Source organism: Eucalyptus grandis, chromosome 7 (assembly GCF_016545825.1).
Source record: "Eucalyptus grandis isolate ANBG69807.140 chromosome 7, ASM1654582v1, whole genome shotgun sequence".
Classification (NCBI taxonomy): Eukaryota; Viridiplantae; Streptophyta; class Magnoliopsida; order Myrtales; family Myrtaceae; genus Eucalyptus; species Eucalyptus grandis.
Genome location: NC_052618.1, coordinates 3,891,833 through 3,913,335, shown reverse-complemented (window position 1 = coordinate 3,913,335; position 21,503 = coordinate 3,891,833). Strand labels below are relative to the sequence as shown.

General features: G+C 38.8%; 1 pseudogene; it reads left to right on the top strand.

Annotated features, from left to right (window-relative positions):
• Window positions 1-7,988: 7,988 nt before the first annotated feature.
• Window positions 7,989-21,503, top strand: part of LOC120295693 — an 80,716-nt pseudogene continuing 67,201 nt past the window's right edge.

Genomic DNA, 21,503 nt, shown 5'->3' with positions numbered 1-21,503 from the left:
ACACTCCCAATCCCAGTCCGGGAATATGACCGTACTTCAATAGCACTCTACTTGACATGATAGACGGGCCAGACATTTCAGGACTCTTAAGAGCGGTCCCAATGGGTACATGGACCATTGAGACTAGTTCGAAGGTATGGTAGCTAGATTCCTCCTTCTCCTCAGACTCCACATACGGGTGGCTGTGTCTTGAAAGATCTTAAAATCAGTTTATGCACGAATGGTTACAATTTTCCCCTCCGAAATGAACTTAACCATCTGATGTAGAGAGGAAGGTATAGCTTCAGCGACATGGATCCATGGTCGACCCAATAAGAAATTAAAAGCGCTGGGGATATCCAACACTTGGAATTTTGTCAGGAATGAGGTAGGGCCAATCAAAAGGTTCTTTCTTTACACCATCAAAAGCTCGGACAGTATACTTGGATGGTTTAATTTGCTCTTTACCAACCCTGAGATGACGAAGGGTGGCTACTGGAAAATTATTCAGCGCGAACCCATTATTAATTAAGACCCGAGCTACTATCATATCACAACACTTGGCCGATATGAGTAAGGCCTTGTTATGATCGTGTCCCTCCTCCGGAAGATCTTCGTCTGAGAACGAGATTTGGTCCTTCAAGATAATGGACCTAATGAACTCCTCCAGTTGCTTGTCCCCAATGGTCTCCGGTACATGTATCTCATTTAGAACCTTCAATAGTGCATTTTTGTGTTTCTCGGAGGTCTTGAAAAACTCCAAGAGTGAAATCTAGGCAGGCATCTTCCTTAGCTGCTCTACTACGTCAAACTCACTAGATTTGATCATCACCAAAAATCGCTTCGCTTCCTCATTAGTGACAACTTTCTTTTCCATAGCTTTTGTGGATGCATAACAGCGACTTGATCGGGTAACAGAATTGACTTCATTTGTCCCATAATCCCATAGGACTACCTTAGGATCGAAACTAGTGACAGGGCTTTTTGGGATCTCATCTGGATCGCATGGTGGCAACTCAATTACCATCCGTTTGGACTTAGCCTCTCCCAGCTCTAAGTTCGCAAACTCCTTAGCTGCCAAATCAATAACCACATGTTTAAACTCGCATTCATTAGAGTCCCATTGCTCTTCTTCAATAGATAAATCGATGATTACTGGTGTCATCATGGCGACGGTTTCTTCCTTGAGCTCGGTTAAGTCGTCCATGCCTCCCCACCCATCAAGGACGGTTTCTTTAGGATCCATGAAAAAGCTTGGAGGAGGTGAGTATTTGACGAGATAGTCATACTTTTCACATGGTTGGCCTAGTGTATCTATCACTTCGCCCTTTTCTAGTGCCATCTTAAAAAATTCACGATCTTCGTAAACTCTTTTAGCTTTGAGCTCGAATTTAGCATCTAAGGCTTCTCCTTCATTTATGATTAACCGTTTGGTTTCCTTGGCTACGTCGACATCATTCGCTATTTTGATAGTGCTTACCTCCTCGACTGACATCTCCACAACCATCCCAAATTCACAACAAGAATTCTTGGGAGAGAAATCAATTACAGCTATCATCGTCTCATTTGCTTGGCCTCCTCCTCCATTGCGGATTATGCCCATGTTGATCATCTTGGTGACATGCTCTAGTTTCTTCTCAGTTGGGACAACTTCATCGCTCCTTTTGTAATAGCTAGTTAAAATCAAATCTTCATACAGTTTGTGGATGTCAACCTTGACCATTTACACGTTCCTTTCCTCTTCTTCGGCAATCATATTGACATCCCCAACATGAACGGGTAAAGGGTTTTGCTTGACGTTAGGCTGCGTCTTCTTAAATGACAAGATATCTTTGTCCAATAGGCTTTGGAACTTGTTCTGGAGTGTTTGGCAATTATCCACATCATGGCCTTTCTCAACCATATGGTACTCGTAAGACTTTGCAAGGTCGAACCCTAACATTGGCATTGCTAGCCTCAGGAGTAGGCATGAGCGTGTCTCTATTGGGGGCTGCGACCACTAGACTAGCTCGAATCTCATTCGCAAATTGGGCAAATTGGGTTGCCAAGTCGGTGATTCTATTATCCATGGTGTTAAAACGGCTGTTTTGTTCTTCTGTATTCATCCTTGCAGCTACAGAACGGGTCCTGATGGGCGATTGTCTTAAAGCCGTGTTGTCGGTACCTTGTTTAGTACAAATAAAACAAAAGAACAAACAAATCAACATATAGAAGATGAGAAAGAAAATAAAATACAATAAAAACCTTAAAACCCTTCAATTTTATATTTTCTTTTAACAAAATAGAAATAAGAAACCCCTTGCATAAGTCAAATCTCACATAAGTGGCTTATTATCAATATTTTGTCATAGGAAGTTATACAATTAAAGGGGTAACACATGATGATTGATCAAAATGCCCATCTCATATTCCATTAGAAGCAAAGTAATTATAAGGGAGGGAAAAACATCACTAATTACATAAAAAATTGTGAAGGAAAATCCCTATACATCCGCTAAAGTAAAGAAACTCTTAAAGATTGCTACTAAAATTTAATCTAAGGAAAACCTTATACATTTTTTTTTCTAAAAACACAACTCTAATGGAATATGACTAATCTTTTAGTTTTTCTCTCAAAGTAACCTGCGGATGCGTTTGTTTGTTTTAGTCAAACGCTCCACCTTAGCTAAAGCTTCATCCCTTTCCCTTATAATTCTTCCCATTTTGATTTCCTTTGGAGTCGGTTTCGTAGGAAACTTTGGAGTGACGACGGCAACTTCGGGTTCAATACGACGATCAACATATCCTCTTGATGCGTGGTGCTCCCTCATTTCTCCTTCCAACTCAGTGACCCACTCAGTATCCCTTGGTGGGCAATGATGTAGGATGTTGATGATGTTTTCCATTTCTTTTTTCATGTCTTCGATTTGGTTCCCCTTGACAACCTTATTGCAAAAGTCAAAACGAAACAACCCCACCTTTAAAGGAGGGCGGATTTCTTGAAGTACTCGATATTGACAAACTACTCTTAAAGGGTAATAAGACATAGATCCTGTCAAACCTAAGAGTGGAATCGGGTCATTGTGATTGCTCATAAGTCGTGCTTTAGGGAAGCGAATCCAAGGGGCTTGCCACGAAATTTGGTTTGGGGTGATATTTTCAAAAAGTTCTACCCAACCACGGAATATCCAAGCATGGAGGAATTTTTCTATATCCTTAAGTTTGGAAAGAGGGTTTGTATCTTTATCGATGTTGGTAATAGTCAAATTCCCACCAAATACTTTTAAGTGAGAGAGAATCCAAACTTGAAGGATGCCTATAGGTGCTCTAAGGATTGAACCCTTGTCCTCTTTGAAACGGTTGAGAGAGAGGAACATTTTGGCTAGAAGCATGTGTGTAAATCCCCTATAGACAACATGAGCAAGGGTAGGATCCATTGTCTTTTGGGTGAACAGGAAAAGAACGAATCCGAAGAATGCTAGAAGGAAAATTTTAGAATTTTGAGAATTAGGGCTTGGGAGAAGACTACGGAATCTTTGTTCGATGAAAGACAAAGGGAGGCCTTTTGAATTCCTATTAAGAAGTTCTTTAATTTCAAGAGGAGGAACTCCTAGGAATTGACTCAATAATGGGATAGGATCTACTCTTAAAGAGGGTCGACAAGACCGAATGCAGGGGCATTGCCAACAATGATTTCTAACTCTTCTAAAGTTGGGTCAATTCAGGATGACCAAACACGAACGTTGAAGTCTTGGGGTTCCAAAAATGAGCCATGGCCTTCACTAATGGCACGTGGGACTCTCGATATAAGAGAAAAATAAGATAGCCAAGTTTCTTCTCTACAAAAGTCTTCTTGCTCGCATCAAGTGCATCCCACATGTCTAACAATGCCTTCTTTGGGATTGGGATGATATGAAGCTCAGGGAAACCCATGGTATCTAAACCTAAATAGGCATTTTGATCAATCATCATATGTCACAAAATAAGCCAAACTTAATGATAAAACAATATATGCACAAAAAGCATTATTTACGTCGGGGAATAAAATACTAGTACCTTCAATAGAGAGAAAAAAAATCCAGCAACCGCAAAGACACATTGCATGTCGACTCGTGAGGCTCACTAAAAGGTATGATTCTAAAGGCTAAAGGTTCCCATTTCAATTAGATCAAAAGAGTTTTCCCCACTCCGCAGTTACGTTGGATAGTTCTCTTTATCATTAATCAAAATGAGCAGTACCAAAAGTGGATAAACATGGGCCATTCCCCACACGGGTTCCATCTTTTGGCATCGCCTATGGGCTTCCTAGTGCGATCGGGGTTTTAGATCCCGGGTTGTGTGTATAAATGTGTAGTGCTAAAGTAGGTATAAAGGCACACACAACAATTGATATCCAAACAACACTTCAATTTCATCCATATAGACATACATTCCTACATCTCCATACAAAAGAAATGGGTTAACACACACTCCACCCCTTATTACTCCAAACCTACAAAAACAATTAACATGTTGTTAGTGGACTAACCTTGTCTTCCACGTGGCTTTGACATGCGCTATCAAATGAAGACCATGTTAGTGAACAACCAACCAAATTATTACGGCCTAAGTCCTCTAAGGTTTGTAACCAAGTCCCCAGTGAAGTCGCCAAGTTGTCACGACCTCCTTTTTTTTCTGTCTGAGGGAAAATGAAGAAAAGGTTTAGGGGTATTCGCCTAAAAAGGCGGATCAATGGCCCTAAATTAGGTGCGAGCTCTCCCAAGCCCATACCTCGCGCGCCATTGGATTTTGTTTTTTTAGTTCTTAACAACCTAAATATTTCTAGGAGTCGCCACTAGCCTATTGGGGTCAATTAGAAACCAATCGAGACACGGGAGTGTTGTCTCGAGTCCTACGCAACTAGAGATTTCTAGGAACGGGGACTTGTTTACGCTAATGTTTCTATTAGCTCCCTTGCGGTACCACAAACTTGGAAGGTTGTTTATCTAAATGGCCACACAATCTTGATTACTAATTATAATCTTTATGAAACCACTAAGTGTCCATGCAAATGTTTTTGTAAGTTTTTTTTTTTTATATATGTCTAAACTAATCCTAACACAATTTAGAAAAGAAATTTACACTCAAATTATTGAAAAGTGGTGCGGTAAATAAACATCCAAGAAATTGAAAAGACTTGAAAGTAATGTGGAAAAGAAAGACTCGATACAAGTCGGACAAATAATATTACATAGCCTTGTTATCACGCCCGGGACAGACCCCGTAAGCAAAATGAGAATTTAAATATGCATGATATTACTCTAAATGCATGAAACTACTATAAATAATTTTAATCTATGGAAAATGGATTATTTATAAAAATGATTATAAAATATCGAAATAGCATTAAGTTAGGAAAAATGACCTTACAAAATTACTAAAATTTCATATATATCATTTTCGCCTTAATTTGATGCCATCAATCACTTTTGTATTTTTTTGAATTTTTTTTGGATTTTTTTAAATAATAATAATAATCCCCTAAACTGAAATATGCTAACATTGAACAACACAACACATGAATATCACAATAATCGAACTCACATCGACTCTCTCAAAATCGAAACTTGGTTCCGACATTTTATCGAGTACTTGGCTTGCATCAAATCTCTTCAAAACAACTTATTCGGGCCATGTTTGTGGCCGTCAATTTCTACCCATAAGCAATCTCATGTGAAAGAAAAGTATCAATGATATACTATTACATGCAAAGAACAGGTTTAGCTAGAGATCACAACCTAGAATACGTAAGAACCAAGCTGAAAACGACATCCAATAGGCGGGTTGGGGTCGTTTTGCAAATCTGATGTTGAACGCAAGTCAAACAGACATATCATATTCTTAGATTGAAGCCACGACAGCCATCACCTGCAACATTTATATGAAATATCACTCCATCCAGATGAAAATAGGTAACATTTACTTTCGAATGCAACAAACATCACTAAAAACGATTAACCAAACGCATCAAAACGAACTTTTCAAGAAGCAAACATGCATGATCTATGCTGGCCAATCATGTCTCAATGTGGTGTGGATTGGTTTTTGGCTCATATTATGGGCGGTTTCATGGTTCACAAGGAGATTTAAAGACTAAACCGGATTGTCCTATGCATGGTTTATACTCCCATATAGCATTCATCAAAGTCACAATGACAAAAAACGCATGCAAAAGGGGAGGAACAGGTCAAGCATGTAGGGGTATTGGAGTGGCTTTAAACACTTAGAAATATTTCAACCTCGAAAATTAGTTCTCCGAACTAGTTTTCCTCTTGATTTTCGTGATCAAAACATATTCTAACTCAAAAAAAAAAAATTACATTTAAGATGGTCACCTTGCTTCCTAGTTTTGTTTTCAAGTGACTCCTGGTCGAGGAAACGAGAAATTATCCTCTGAAGGGCATGTGGAAAATGGCTCCTTCAAACTGAAAATGAGATCTACAGAAGAAAAAGCTGAAAACGAAGGTTTTCTTTGACCTCCAAAATTAGGCTTTAGAACCTCTTTTGTTGGCCAAATCAAACCCCCAAATTATATGCATTATAGTTTGGCTTGTAACTCATGGATTTCCTCATTTGTCTCTCCCTTTTCTAAAAAATACTCGATTTTCCTTGCTCGTGACCAAGTGGGCTCAACACTAGAAAAATCTTAGGACTCCCTTGGCCTGCCAGGAGGGTGGTTTTCGGGGGGCTTTAGGAGACCTTCCCGAACTCCACTTGGGACGTGTGGCCTATGGATAGAAAGACCTTTGAGTGAAGTTTTAGTCTCTAGTTGATTTTTGACTAATTTTGGCTGCATGTGTGTGAAAATTCCACCTCTCTCTCTCAAGGTCGGTCTGCAACTTCTGGGGTTTTTTTTTTTTTTTTCTGGAGTTGCTTCTGAGGGTGTTTCTTGGGTATGATTCCGAGCTCCCCCTCGTTCTTCTTGTCCTCTCCCTCTTATCCCTCAAATGAGCATGCTTCATAGATCTTATCCCCTGCATTAAACAATCTCTTGACTGGCTTTTTTCCCTCCTGCCAGGCCTACCAACTAAGTAGTCCAACCACTTTCTGACTTAGTCAAAATGTTCAAATTTTGTAGATGTTGAGTGTGCCAATTTTGTTGCGACTTTCCCGTGCTTTCAGCAGCTTATCCCTCGCAAATTTTTGTCAACTTGTACTACTAGTCATGGTTTTCCATCACGTGCAAAGATCAGGCTATTTAGCCAGCTGAGGAGGATATGGTGGGGCCACCAAGTTGCTTACTCAGCAACTCCAAATTCATACCAACTTGTGGGCTGGGATTTGTCAGCTGGTTTGAGCACTTTAATCCATGAATTTGGCTGCGATTTTTTATCAATTAGCAAGCTCAAGTACATTAGTTTAAGACCTTGACCATATTTTGCAATTTTGCCCACCCAATTTTGCAAGAAAGTTCCTCAAAGTTTACAATTTTCTTATCCGAAAATACTCAATTTAATGCAAATTTGGTCCTTTTGGCCCAATTTGATTGATTCGACCTGGCCCAAGTTCAATTTCAACTTCACTGAGGACCAAGATGATGATTTAAGGGCTCGAGAGAGATTTTACAAAATTTTGAATTGGTCCCTCAACTTTTGAAAATTGCATTTTGGCCCCAACTTGCCTTTTTAATTACAATTTGACCTCCTAGGCTTGGCTAGTCACATTTAGATCATTGGCCCCATCTTGCTTCTCTTTTTTTTTTAAAATTTAATTAAATTAATTAATTAAATTATTATTATTATTTTAGGAAAAACATCTTCCATTAAAAAACTATACTAAACACCTAGGTAATCTATATGCGAGAATTTGACATGAAATATTTTTGTGGAAAAACAAATTTTCCATTTTTCGAAAATGATTTTTTGGTAAAAATTTAGGTGTGGACAACAAAGTGACTCGATGACGACGATGTGGCTGATGGCAGCTAGAGTTTTGGTGACGATGACGAGTGGCTATTAGATTATTGGGGAGAAGGCGGAGCGATAGTGGCGATGCGAGTGAGCACGGCTGTTACCTGGCTACAACAACGGTGTGTTGTGGCAGCGAACGGTGGCGTCAATGACGATGGCGCAGCGACAACAGCCCCTCAGCTCCAAGATCTAGCATGGCGTCGGTGTGCAGCATCAAGGATGGCGGTGGTGGCTCGGCAGGTGGCGGTGAAGCAGCGCCTAAGGGATGATACGCCTCGGCACGGGGACGGCAGCAGGCAGCGTCGACGGCGCCTTCTCCTCTCTTCGAATCTAGCTTTCTACGCTCTGATTCCTCTCTCGCTCAACCTCCACTCGCTCGGATCTCTCCCCCTCGGGCTCGCTTGCTGCCGGCCTCCCTTGAAGTCTCTCGAAGGTAGGTCGTTTGAGCCTCGTAACCCGATCTCTCGTGTGCTCCCTCTTTGATTCTCCCCTGAAGTCACTCAAGGGAAGATCTCCGAGTTCCCATGTCCTTCAACGGAGCTTGTGGCCTCCTATTTATAGGTGACGAGGGTCTGGTCGACAGAGGGCCTCAGCCGCCGGCCTATGGCTTGATAACCAGTCCTCCTCGGCTGAACCGACGTCCTATTTGAGCTTATCCAACGAAGCGTTTTCGGCATTTTAGGCAACCATTAATGGCGCTTGAGATCTGTCATCTCCGGCCGACGTCGGCCTACCCTCCTCATATGTAGGTTGTCCTTCACACATTGGTCTCTTCTGTGTGTGTGAGTTGCAGAGGTGTAGGGGAAGAAGAGGGAAGGAAGAAGAAGAAGAGAAGGGGGCTAGGCTTTGTGGGAAAAATGGCTAGGCCACGGGGCTTACATGGAAAAGAAGAAGAAGAGGGGCTGGGCGCAAAGGCCCACCCCGATGGGCTGCTTCGTTTTTTTTTTCTTTTTATTTATTTATTATTTATTATCTAAAAAGGAAAAATAAAAGCAATTAAGGCCTAATTAATAACCTAATCAAAATTTAGGAGTCAACACCAAGAAAAGAAGAGCACTCATCTTGCGGGATGAAGAAGATGAGGAAGATATTACCATTTCCGCTCTTGCTTTAAGGAACTTACAACATTTTGTTCCAAAGACTGAGGAGAGAGAGGACCAAGACAGAGAAGAAACAGAGCAGAGGAGTGAAGAGAGGGAAACGATGAGGAAAGAAGCAGATGAAAAGAGGTAAGAGGAGAACAAGGTCATCATGGCACGGAAGAAGAGACAGAGAACGAAGAGTACTCCCCTCCACCTGAAGACACCGAAACAGGGGGAGCTGCTAAGAAAAGAGGTACTTCTTCACTTGTTTTTATTAGTGATGATGTTAGTCATTCTCCTGCCAATCTAGAAGATGTATTTGCCTCTCAATTCCCTGAAGAAGGTTATGAAGTTTCATCTCCAAGTCTGGGTGCTCATGCTGAAATACCATCATCTACCAATACTCCACAAACTGATCATGCTGAAGCAAGCACTCAAACTAACAACTCAACAAAATTTCGAAGGTTGCTTGATGTTCTTATGGAGATGTGAGGCTAGATTTATGCCTTGGGATGTGAAGTTTAGAGTATGCAAAATGCTAGTCAAGCCTCTTCAATTTCTTTGCACAAACAAGTTTAGGCCCTTAATTTTCAAGTTCAAGCAACTGCCAAGGGTGAGAAAGTAGCGTAACTAAATGAGGATCTGAGAAAACTGGAGGAGACTGTCAAGTCAATGGGAGATTTCCAGCTTGTTCGCATTCCAAAAAAATCTTAATTTTATCCAATTCTCTTTTTTCGTCTCTACCTTTTTAATGCTGACAAAAAGGGAGAGAAGTTGGTTTTATTTGTGTTTGGTTGTGACTAGTTTGGACCTATTTTTTTGTTTGGATTGTTTGATCGTTTAATGCTTGCAGTATCTTAAGCGTTGTTGGTATTCATGGCAAAGATAGTTGTTCTTACAAGACTAACTTATTTCCTGTGGATGTAGATTCAATATTATCTTTATCCTAATCCATTATAAAATACCCTTGTTTGCTTGAGTATTATCTTGCAGGTCAAAAGTATCCAAATCCGCAGGAAAGTTTTGTCACCATAAAAAAAGGAGGAGATTGTTGGAGAAAACTTTCTTATTTGTTTTGAAGCTGGCAAAATATTTCCATCAGTCTAGTCTGAAGACTAGCAAACTCTTTCGTCAAAGTCTTAAAATCACCAAACCGCCAGACTCAAGATTTAAAGTCTACGCTCATTGACAGTTTCTAGACCAACGAAGAAGACTTATCCAGAATTGAGTGTTTCTTTAAGGATTTGTTTCGAGCGGCTAAAGAAGATCTCACGGCTGGAGATAGCATCTTAAGATCTATTATTCGTTTTGAAATTAATTCGGGTAATTTAGATTCGTTGATTGGCGAAGTATACTTGGAAGATTCTACTTACGAAAACCTAGATCTTGATTGTATGGGTTAGCAGGATTGGTGGGCTATCATCACATTCCTTAAGTAACTCGGGATCTTCCTAATTGATTCTGTCCAATGGGTAGATTGGAAGAACTCCTTTGAAAGGTACCAAGGTTATGAAGGCATGGAGGAGTATATAAGGAAGACGCTCTAGTTATTTGAGTGTGTACGCGATAGATAAATTCTAAAGTCTGAAGCTCCTTGTTCTTTATTGATTCAATTGTTGAGCATAAATTTGTACTCAAAATAGAGTTTAAATACTTGAGAGACTTTGAGGAAGTGTAGCAGAGTCTCTATACTATGGAATCAAGGATGTGATACTGTAACGACTCTTTTGATTCTTAGTGAAATCCAGCCGGTGGGCTGTCAATGTGAGAGAGTGAATGTAGGCTTTAATTAAGCCAAACCACTATAAACTCCATGTTCTTATTTTCTTCCCCGAATCTCTTTATTTTGTTTGTAATTCTATTTAACTGCTAAAGTCTGATCTCGCTCAAAGTCTACTGCTATTCAGACTTGAGTTAAAAGTAAAGGTTTTCACTGTATTTTGCATAATATGTCTTTACACCTATTCACACCCCTCTAAGTGTTCATACTAGCACTTTCAATATATTGGTAAACACTATGGATTTGTATATAATTGAGCTACGGGAAACACCTAAGGTTGTGAGCTTTTGTAACTATGATTTTTGAATTATTAGTGGATTATTTGCTATTGGCTTTCTTCATGGAGGTTTTGATACTCGGACCAAATTAGGTAAATCTCTAGTAATTTTTATTTTTCTCATTATTTCTATGGTCATATCGTGTTAATTTAAGTGTAGGACCCAAATAGTATCCGCATTATTCACAACACATCATTTCCAATTCCAACAAATATAGTCAATGAACTTCAGCTTCTTCGGGTTGAGCGGAAACATCATTAGAAGTTAAGTTAAGAACGTGATTGTTCCTCTCACATGGCCTAAACCTGAAATGACCGTTGCAAAACTCTTGTTGCTAGATTGCGTTTAGGATAATACCTAGATCTACACCTGAAAAACCATCAATGGAAAAAATGTCTCCAATTGATTCAGTGTTGATTTGGCTTTCCTTGCTTATGAACTCAAGGATGTTGATTCTCGATACAACACCAGCATAAGAAATTCAAAACCAATATGACTTCGCACTTATTAATATTTTTCGATTGAAAAATGATTTACATTCAAACATTTTGATAGCAATACCAAGCGATGCAAGTAATAAGTCAAATAGAATGAAAATGAACAGACAACACTATAAAGAAAGAGATACGAACTATAACTACAAATATATATATATATATATATATATATATCAAAGATGATTCTTATTCCATTTGACTCACGATGTATGAATTCGCCATGTTATCTTTCTCCATCATATACTCACATGAGAGGTTTTCCCCCTAACTATGAAGGAGGATTCCAAGGATAACAAATAACAAGGTCTCCGTTATATTCAGTGAACCTACAAACACCTTCAGGAAAGATCTTCCAAATACATTTGTCGCATACACTCTTGTCCCTCTGTCCCTTATATATATCGAACCAGTGTAATTGACCAGACCATGCAAAGGTGCAATAGAACAACGTCTCATAGAAAAGATGGTTATTAAAAGAGAATTCCCAGCTCTCCGTAATATGTTGGATTCTGAGATCATCTTCCTTGGATTTGCAATGAACTGTCAGAGTATTTCCAACAGGTAAATTGTTATAGATCTTAACATATTTTTTGAACCAGAAGCTTTCCACATGGCGAGTTACGAATAAAGAACAAATAAATATGAGCGTAGTTGTTGTCTTCATTATCGCAACATTCATCGCTCTTATATCATCATCATTAAGCTATTTAAGGATGGACATTGTTACTTTAACAGTCAACAGTTACTATTGGAATTAGCGGTGGCATGGGCCATAAGCTGTAATAAAGAAAAGAAGGCATAATAGTCACCGTTACTTTGGGATGAAAGCGGCAACATTAGCATTTATTTTTCGTCTTATTTACTTTGAGATAAGAATTGCCTCATAAGTTCACTCACAAATCAAGTAAAATATCTTTGCAGATGCCATGCGTCCACTGATCTTTGCTTTCTGTTTAATGATAACATAAAGAAACGCAATACATATTGAGATCTTATACTAGCATGATGTATCAACACTTTAGGAACTCATTTTTTGAGAGAAGAAGTTGAGATTGATAAATAGTGATTGGCTTATGTAGAATGCCAAAAGGAAACCATTTCGCAAATATCAGTTTGATTTTTGTGAAAAAAAAATTTGATCAAATGATTATTAAATAACTTTTATGGTAGCTATGAATAACTCTCAAATTATTTATAAGTTTTATGGCAATTTTTTTGCGATTAGGGTATCCAGCTGTCATTCCAATATATCTCACCGAGAGGGAAAGAGAACTAGCATAACGAAGTCGTCTTGCGCCCGTAAGCATTTGCTACCTACGCATTTAGTGTCGATTTAGATTTAGGTAATTTTTCTTTTAAGGTAATTTGCATATCCAATTTGCTTAACATTCCAATCTTCAATCAAACGGAATGGTTCAGGAAATTTATAGTGAATTAATTAAGGCCTCTGCCTTCGATCGGAAAGAAGTGTAATGTGAAAATGAAACTTTCATTTTCTCTGCGTCGATGACTTATTAGAACACCTTTCTTATTTTAGCTCTAGAATGAGGTGAGGGTGAGTCAAAGCCTAAGATCAGGCCGAAAGGCATAATTTTCCTAGTCATAAAATTGAGAAGTACGATCATGAGATTAAGAAAATTCAAGGGATCTTACTCTCAAGTCCGTGGTCTAGTGATCTAGAGGGAATGTGATTTGCCAAGCTGGGGCAAACAAAGGCGTTTCACTTTTTTTTGTGGGGTTGTCACGGATTGGCTGGCCATAAGGATAGGAAGTCCGCCTTCTTTTTTTCTTTTCATCGGAGTTATTTCACAAAAGGGCCAGATAAATTAGAATCTTTCGCAAAAAGGGCAGATAAATTATTAATGATAGAATACATGGGTTCTTCTTCTATCCTTTTTTGGTACTAAGCTAGTCTAAGCAAAGTAGTCATAGTTTTTAAATCGAGATATGTATCATTAATCGATATGTTAAATTTATTAATCACTAGTAATGATTGATTCGTATCATATGATTCAGTAATATAACTAATATATATATATATGTGTGTGTGTGTGTGTGTGTGTGTGTGTGTGTGTGAGTGTGTGTGTGTCATGGACATTTATAAATCCTATAAGCAGATTGATAAGAATTATGATCTTGGAAAACAAAATCTTAATTTCGAGTGAGAGTGATGATCCATATGCATAAGAAGTTATAAATTTCAAGTGAAAAGTACATTCAAATATAAATCACAAATAATGATGAGCAATTTCATTTGTCATTGCATTATTTTGGAGACCTACCCTCGGGGGCTTTGGAACCTTAGGGATAAATTTTGAGGTATTTACTCATAAGATGGTCCAAATTGGTATCCCATCAATTACAGGCGTAGTCTCTCCCAAGACTACACCTCACCTAACACAAGATTTCTTTTAAATTCAACATCCAAATTGGTATCCCATCAATTACAGGCGTAGTCTCTCCCAAGACTACACCTCACCTAACACAAGATTTCTTTTAAATTCAACCTAAATATCTTCTAGAAGTTGCCACTAGCCATTGTTGAGGGTCAGTCAAAACCCAATTGAGATTCGGAGAATTGTCTCAATTCCTAGAGGTTAAGAACAAGGATTTGTTTACGCTAACATTTTTAATAGTGCCTTTTCAGTACCTAACTTGAAGGTGTATTATTTAAGTGGTCATCCACTTTTGATTACCATTTGATTATCCTAAAAGTATCAAGTGAGCATACAAATGTTTTTGTAGGGTTCATTAAAATTCTAATCTAATCCTATTCCTAATCTAGAAAAGGAAATTAACAATCACTGTATTGAAATGCAGCGTGGAAATTAAACACTCAAGAAATTGAAAGTGCTTCAAAAGATGAGTACGGAAATGAAAATCCCGATACAAGTCGAGCAAAGGAATAATGGAAGTCCGAAGCAGGTGGAACCTTATAGGGGCTTGGTTAATGAATTATTTAACCTAAACGTAAATTAGACTCTCTCAAGCCCATACCAATCCGAGACTTAAAGAATGAGTCATTAGCATGTAAATGATTTTCAATTAGGAGTTGTCAGTAATCTATTTGTCCTAGATCGATTGGAAATTCAAGTAAAGTGACAAGAGAATTACTTTACTCTTATGAACCAAAGAATAGAGTGTGAGTATAGGGATTTTATTATGCTAGATTTTTCTAATATCCTTTCAGTTCCTTTTTTCTTTTCTTCTAATAAAATGTTTGCAAGCAACTTGCAATGATTTTAATTTGGGATAAGTACACTAATGGTGCCATAAGTTGTGTATAGCGCTCACTTTGGTGCCAAAAGTTTCCGCCGGATCACTTAAGTGCCAAATCGGAGAAAAAACGCTCACTTTGGTGCCACCAGCGAAAAATTCTGACCAAAATGATTACGTGGCATTTATATTTAAAAAAAAAATTCGACAACTCTTATTATTGTCCACGGTTGATGGCATAAAATGACGTTGTTTCCTTTTCTTTGTAAGAAATGACATCATTTTACCATTCCACGTGGATTACCTAAAAATGATCATCGTATAGTGGATTCAATATGGTAAAAAATGACGTGGGCCAAAAACGGTGTTCGTATAGGGTTCTCGCTTGACGCCGCTGGCCATAGCTCGCTGACCCACCGTCGTTCACTCGCCCGCCGTCACTCACCCGCCGTCGCTCGGCCACCGCTATAGTTGCGCCGTCGTTCATGTTCGTTCACTGGCTGCGTCCTCAACTCTCACTCACTCAGGTTTGTCATGTTCTATATGTGGGTCAATTTACTGAAAAATTTAGGGTTCTAACAGGCTAGTTAGGGCGTGGAGGGCAAATTGAGGGCTTGGCTTAGGGAAAGTCGTGGGGACCGAATAGAAAATTTGAGGGTTTCGTCCTTCGTTCCTTTCTTTTGTGGGGACCGAATAGAAAATTAGGGCGTGGAGGGGAAAACGGGGCTCGACTCGGGGGGAAACAGTAGTGGGACCGAAATTATTTAATTAATTGGACTGCTTTTTGTGGGGGAAATAGGGGGACCGAATGTGATTGAATTGAAAAATGGGTGGTGTGACCTCACTTTGTTTATTCAATTTGATTTATTTTGTTTCTGTAAAAGCACTGAATTGGGGAGATTAGTTGCATTTGTTTCTTAACAACAAAATGACAAGGACCTCTATGTGAAGTTACCGATTCTGTCATGTGGTCCCAACAAGTAATGACATTTGTTTTTTTTTTCATTGGATGTAGCATTGACATGGACGCGAATCGGGTAGGCATCATTGTTTGCTATGGTGGAGAGTTTCTTATTGGTACCGATGATTGGGAATATACTAGTGGAAATGAATGTACTATTTATGTCAATGTTCGGAAGCCATCATATATTGATTTTCTGAGGGATTTGGTGTATTTTTTACGATGCAAAGTGCAAAAACTACATTATTGTGTTCCTGGGAAGGAATTGAAGGATGGGTTGAGATTTTTTTTAATGACGATAATGGTATTAAGGATGTCATTTACTATTATCTTCACGGTGAAGAAGCTAAGGTATATGTTGAGTATTATAGTGATGGTGAGGATGAGGATGATGATGAGGATGGTGAAAATGAGGATGAGGATGGGGATGAGCAGACCACCACTGAAAGAGGAGAAGTGAGGGATCCTATTCAAGCGAGTAATCAAGTCGGAGATGAAAGGGAAAGAACTCACATTGATAGAGATAAACAAACAGTAACATGTCCTGAAAGCTTGGGTGAAGATTTGGGTGAAGATTTGGGCAATGAGGACTTCATTGGAATAGAATGGGAAATTGCTTTATCTAGTGAATCGGAAGATGAATATTTGCTTCAGTAAATTTCCCAATTGAAGAAGATGATGATGAACTCACATAATCAAGACAAAAGCAAATGGAATTTTTGAGAAAAAAACTTGCACCTTTAGCAAATAGGCTCGAGTTAGTAAATTGGGATGGAGCCAGTGAAGATGAAGAAAGCTGCGACGATGAAGTTGCTAGTTTGGAGAATGAGCTTGACAATGATGATGAAGAACCTGCTCGTCAAAGAAAAAGTAAGTACACTTACTATGATCGGACTGTTGATAAACCTATTTTGTCCGTGGACATGAGATTTGACATTGCCAAACAGTTCAAGGAAGCTGTTGTGAAGAACTCCATTTGTGAACATAGGAGTGTTAAATTCATTAAAAACACAAAGGAATTTGCAAAAACTAAGTGCTCACAACCCAATTATTCATGGAAGCTCTATGGCGTGCTAAGTAAGAATGGGTCATTCCATATTAGGTCCTTGCATGAGGAACATACTTGTCCAATTATTTTTAACAATAAAAGGATAACGAGTGTGTGGTTATCGAAGTATTTTTTCAACACTATCAAAGTAATGCCCGAGATCAAGAGTCCTCAATTTCAACAGTTAGTGAAGAAGCAAGTAGGGGTTAATGTGTCAAGCAATCAATGCAAGAGAGCTAAGATGAGGGTGATGAAAATACTGATGAGTGGGTATAAGGAAGAATATGCGCATGTATGGGACTATGCTGGCGAATGCATGTTTCAAAACCCATCTAGTAGGGTGTATGTAGAGGTTGTAGGGAGGCCACTCCTTGATCTTGGGCCTAGATTTGATAGATTTTATGTCTGTTTTGATGCATGCAAACGGGGCTTCTTGGCTAGTTGTAGAAGAGTTATAGGATTGGATGGATGCTTTCTAAAGGGTTTGTGTAAGGGGGAGTTGTTGGCTACTGTGGGGAGAGATACCAATAATCAAATGTTTCCGATAGCTTGGGTGGTGGTGAAGATAAAGAACGAGGATATTTAGTCCTGGTTTATTAAAAATTTAATGGCTGACCTTGAGATAACCAATGAGGGAGGATGGGCATTCATGAGCGACTAACAGAAGATAATTTCATTGTCAATTAATTCACTCCCTTTTAATATTAATCATTTGCATATTTTTCCTGACTTGTATTTATTGGTTTGAATTTTGTAGGGACTTATTCTGCATTGGCTGAGTTGATGCCACATACTAAGCATAGAATGTGCGCGAGGCACATATATGCAAACTAGTCAAGGAATTTCAAATGAGATAGGCTCTAGAAGCAGTTTTGGGAGATAGCAAAGAGTACCAACATGGCTAATTCCAGATCAGCCAAACAATAATTCTTGCAACTGACAAAGGAAGGTTTTGATGTACTCTTCTAGATAGAAGCTAAGCACTGGTGTCGAGCCTTCTTCAATGAAGAGTTTAATGCGATATCATTGATAACAACCTCAGTGAAGCTTTCAATGGCAGAATTTTAGAGGTCAGGTGCAAACCAATCATCAGCATGCTTGATGATATTTGAGTGATGGTGATGACTAGACTGCATAGGCAACGAGATGAGGCTATGAAATGGACTAGAGACTATGGCCCTAGGATTATGAAGAGATTGGATGCAAACATTGTTGCTAGTAGGTTCTGCCATCCAGTTTGGAATGAAGATAATGGATATGAGATTATTCAAAATCAGGATAAGTATGTTGTCAACCTGGATAGAAGAAAGTGTTCATGCCGAGCCTGGCAACTGAATGGAATTCCCTGTGCCCATGCAATTTGTGCTATTCAGATGAAGGAAGAAAACCCAGATGATTACCTACATGATTGGTACAAAAGAAGCTCATACCTTGCTTCATACCAATTCATGATATAGCCTATCAGAAGCAGCAAATTTTGGGAGCCAACAAATCATGAAAGCCCTATACCTTTGCCGCTGAAGAAGCAAATTGGAAGGCCAAAAAGGAAAATAAGAATGCAGCAGGAAGAGGCATCAAGTCAGAGGATGAGTAGAACTGGCTCAAAGATGAAATGCTCCTATTGCTGCAAGGAAGGGCACAATAAGAAAGGTTGTGAGCTGAAAATGCAACATCAACAACAAGATGTAATGGTTAAAGGTAGGACAGAAGGCCCTACTGAAGAGGTTCTTGTTGGGTCTAGTGAAGATAGGACAGAAGGCCCTGCAGTAGTGCCTACTGAAAGGCAAACATAAAGCCCTATTGTAAGGTAAGTATCATCTTTACCTTAGTAACTTTATATTTCCTATTCGATAGAGTTTGATAGTTGACCATGTGTACTAGCTTCTCTTGTGTTTTTCCTCTATCATGCACTTGTAATTTGATAAGTTTTCTCCATTTGTTTCCACCATGAAAATGAGTAGATGTCTAATTATTCATTATAGTTGGTTATGATCCCGATACAGTACATTATTGTAAAGCCTTCTAAAAGGCCAGAAAAAGGCCCTGTTGTAGGCTCAAGTGTAGGGATAGGGACTGGAATAGGCAGGACATCAATAACAACTGAGTCCACCGTTGAGCAAACGAGAAGAAAAAAAGTTCATGTAAGTTGTACATTGCTGTGTTTGTTTATCTTTTATGAGCTGAATTTTAAATTTGTTATGTGTTTCTCAGATGAGAAGACGAGCAATCACACAAGTTGCAAAGGCTGCTCCCTCATATGTTGCTGCTGAAAATGATGCACCACAACGAACAAGAAGGGCTATTGGAAAAAGATTAAGGTAATATGGTTATGGGATTTACATAGATGAACGAACCGGAATGACTATTTTGAATGTAAGATTTGTAGGCCTCATGCATTTAATTTGTTGTACTTCAATTCATTTGGTTGACAATATCACTATGTTCTTGTAGCCTGGGCGAATTTCGAAAGTACTTCTCTCTCAAGGTGGGCCAACTCAAGAATCAAGGGCGCAGCCAAAGAAGAATGCTCCAAAGAAGAAGACAGTGGAAATAGCTGCAAAACAGCCATCCAAATAGAACCTAGCACCAGTTCCATCTCAACCAACCCTTGGGCGAGATAGTGATGATATGAACCAACACATGACATGTGCTAGAACAAGAATAGCCACCGTCAAAAACAAGGAAAAGGAGGTGACAGAACGCCCAGTTAAAGAACCTACACATCCAGTTTGAAAGAGTGCTTGGATTATGAATCAATTCAAAGCCTCAAGAAGAAAATGAGATCAAGGTGTTGTCCATATTGACTCATGGGAGGGTGCTGGACTTGGTCTCTTTTTATGTGGTGCTGCTGATGGGAGGGTGCTCGACATATTTTATGTTTATTTTTATGTAGTGCTGGACATGGTCGCATCTTTTTATGTTTTCTTTTTTTAGGAGGGTGCTGGATATTATATCACTGATGGTAGTTGCTGCCTTCATATTGCCATTGGTTTTTTTTTTTTTAAGAGAGTGCTGAACCTTCAGTGATTGGGGAGTGAAGTTCATGTTTTTCTTTTCTTTTGTAAACAATCAATCAATATCAATGACAATAGCTATTTATGTATATTTTGCTGTTGGTGCAATGTTCTTATGAGATTGCTATTATTTTTAGATTTAAATGTGTGCATATAGTGTTGCTGGTTGAAGTTGTTGATGCATTGATGCTATTTGTGGGGTTCTAGTTGTATGTGCTAGAATAGGATGCAGTTGATGCTTTGATGCTATCGATGGGGTTCTAGTTGTATGTGTTGGAATAATATGTAGTTTTGGATGCTGGTGCATCTCGTTGCAGGGATGTTGTGTTGCAAGAATATGCACTAGCAAGCCAACTGGTGCAAAAACAAGATGCAGGATGCACCATTACTGGTGCAAGTTTGAAATTGGCACTCAAGCGATCACTATTTACAACTTGTGCAAATAATTGATTACTTTGTAATCACGACAGGCACTTAAATGATTACTTTTATAAAAACTTAGCACTTAAACGATCACTATTTACAACTTTTGGCACTGAAATGGTCAATCGTTAATTTGCCACCATCCCTTAATTTTGCCATGGTTTGCAGTTGCAGCAAACCAGCAAACCAGCAAACCATTACAACAATAAAAATGCAGCAATAATTCTATTTGAAGCAAAAACTGACCAAAACATTGCCAATGCACAACTAAACAATAAAAAGTGCTCATAACTAATGCATTACAACTCTAACCTTTCATTTCGGCATGGTTTGTAGTTGCAGCAAACCAACAAACCAGCAAATCAGAAGGGCAAATAAAAAATGCAGCAAGCAAACATTGCATTTCTAAAGTGCTCACAATTAATGCATTCCAACTCCAACCTTGCATTTCTACCATGGATTACAACAAAACCTTCTGCTTTATACAAAAATGGTAGACATACAAACTTCGACTATGGTAGACATACAAAATTTTTCTCATTACTTAACTTCACATTTGAATAAACTACACAAGAGAATAAGAACACAATCAACGCTCGATAAAAGTTTCTTTCAATTTTCAGCCTTGAAATCTCCATTTTCAAATGGTCGACCAGAGATGTTAAACCCTTCATTTGAGCTTGCATTGAGTCGACATCCTCCAACTTGTTCATTAACGCAGGTGGAGGTTGATTTCGGCCTTCAAGTAATTCCAGGATCACCTTTGTTGCTTAATCAGAGAATTTCTTATCAACCCATTTGAAATATTTGCACTTCGAGCATTTTCTATATCTGCCGCACCCATGGAATCTTCTCCCGGGATTCAACCAAGTCCAAGATGTTCTTCTTGGACTAGGTAACCCACAATAATAGTAACACTCACCATCTAATTCGTTTTTTTTATAGGAATGTAAGCCGCTGCTGAAGTTTCTGCCCTCCATTTGCAAGAGTGGGCTGATAACTTTGAGAAAAAAATCGAAATATACACTCGAATTGGTCGAATTGGGGATTTAAGGTTTTCAATTTCATATTCTACTCGAATTTGGGGATTTAGGGTTTTTTATTTGGGGGAAAAGACGCTAAACGACGTCGTTTTATTGTTTGCATGCTGATTGTATTCTCCGGCGATCCACGTCGGCTTCAAATACTAATAAAAAAAAATGCTACGTTGGATTTCTAGCCAACCAGATCAGAGTTGGCACCAAAGTGAGCGTTTTTCAAAAAAATTGGCACTTAAGTGATCTGGCGGAAACTTTTG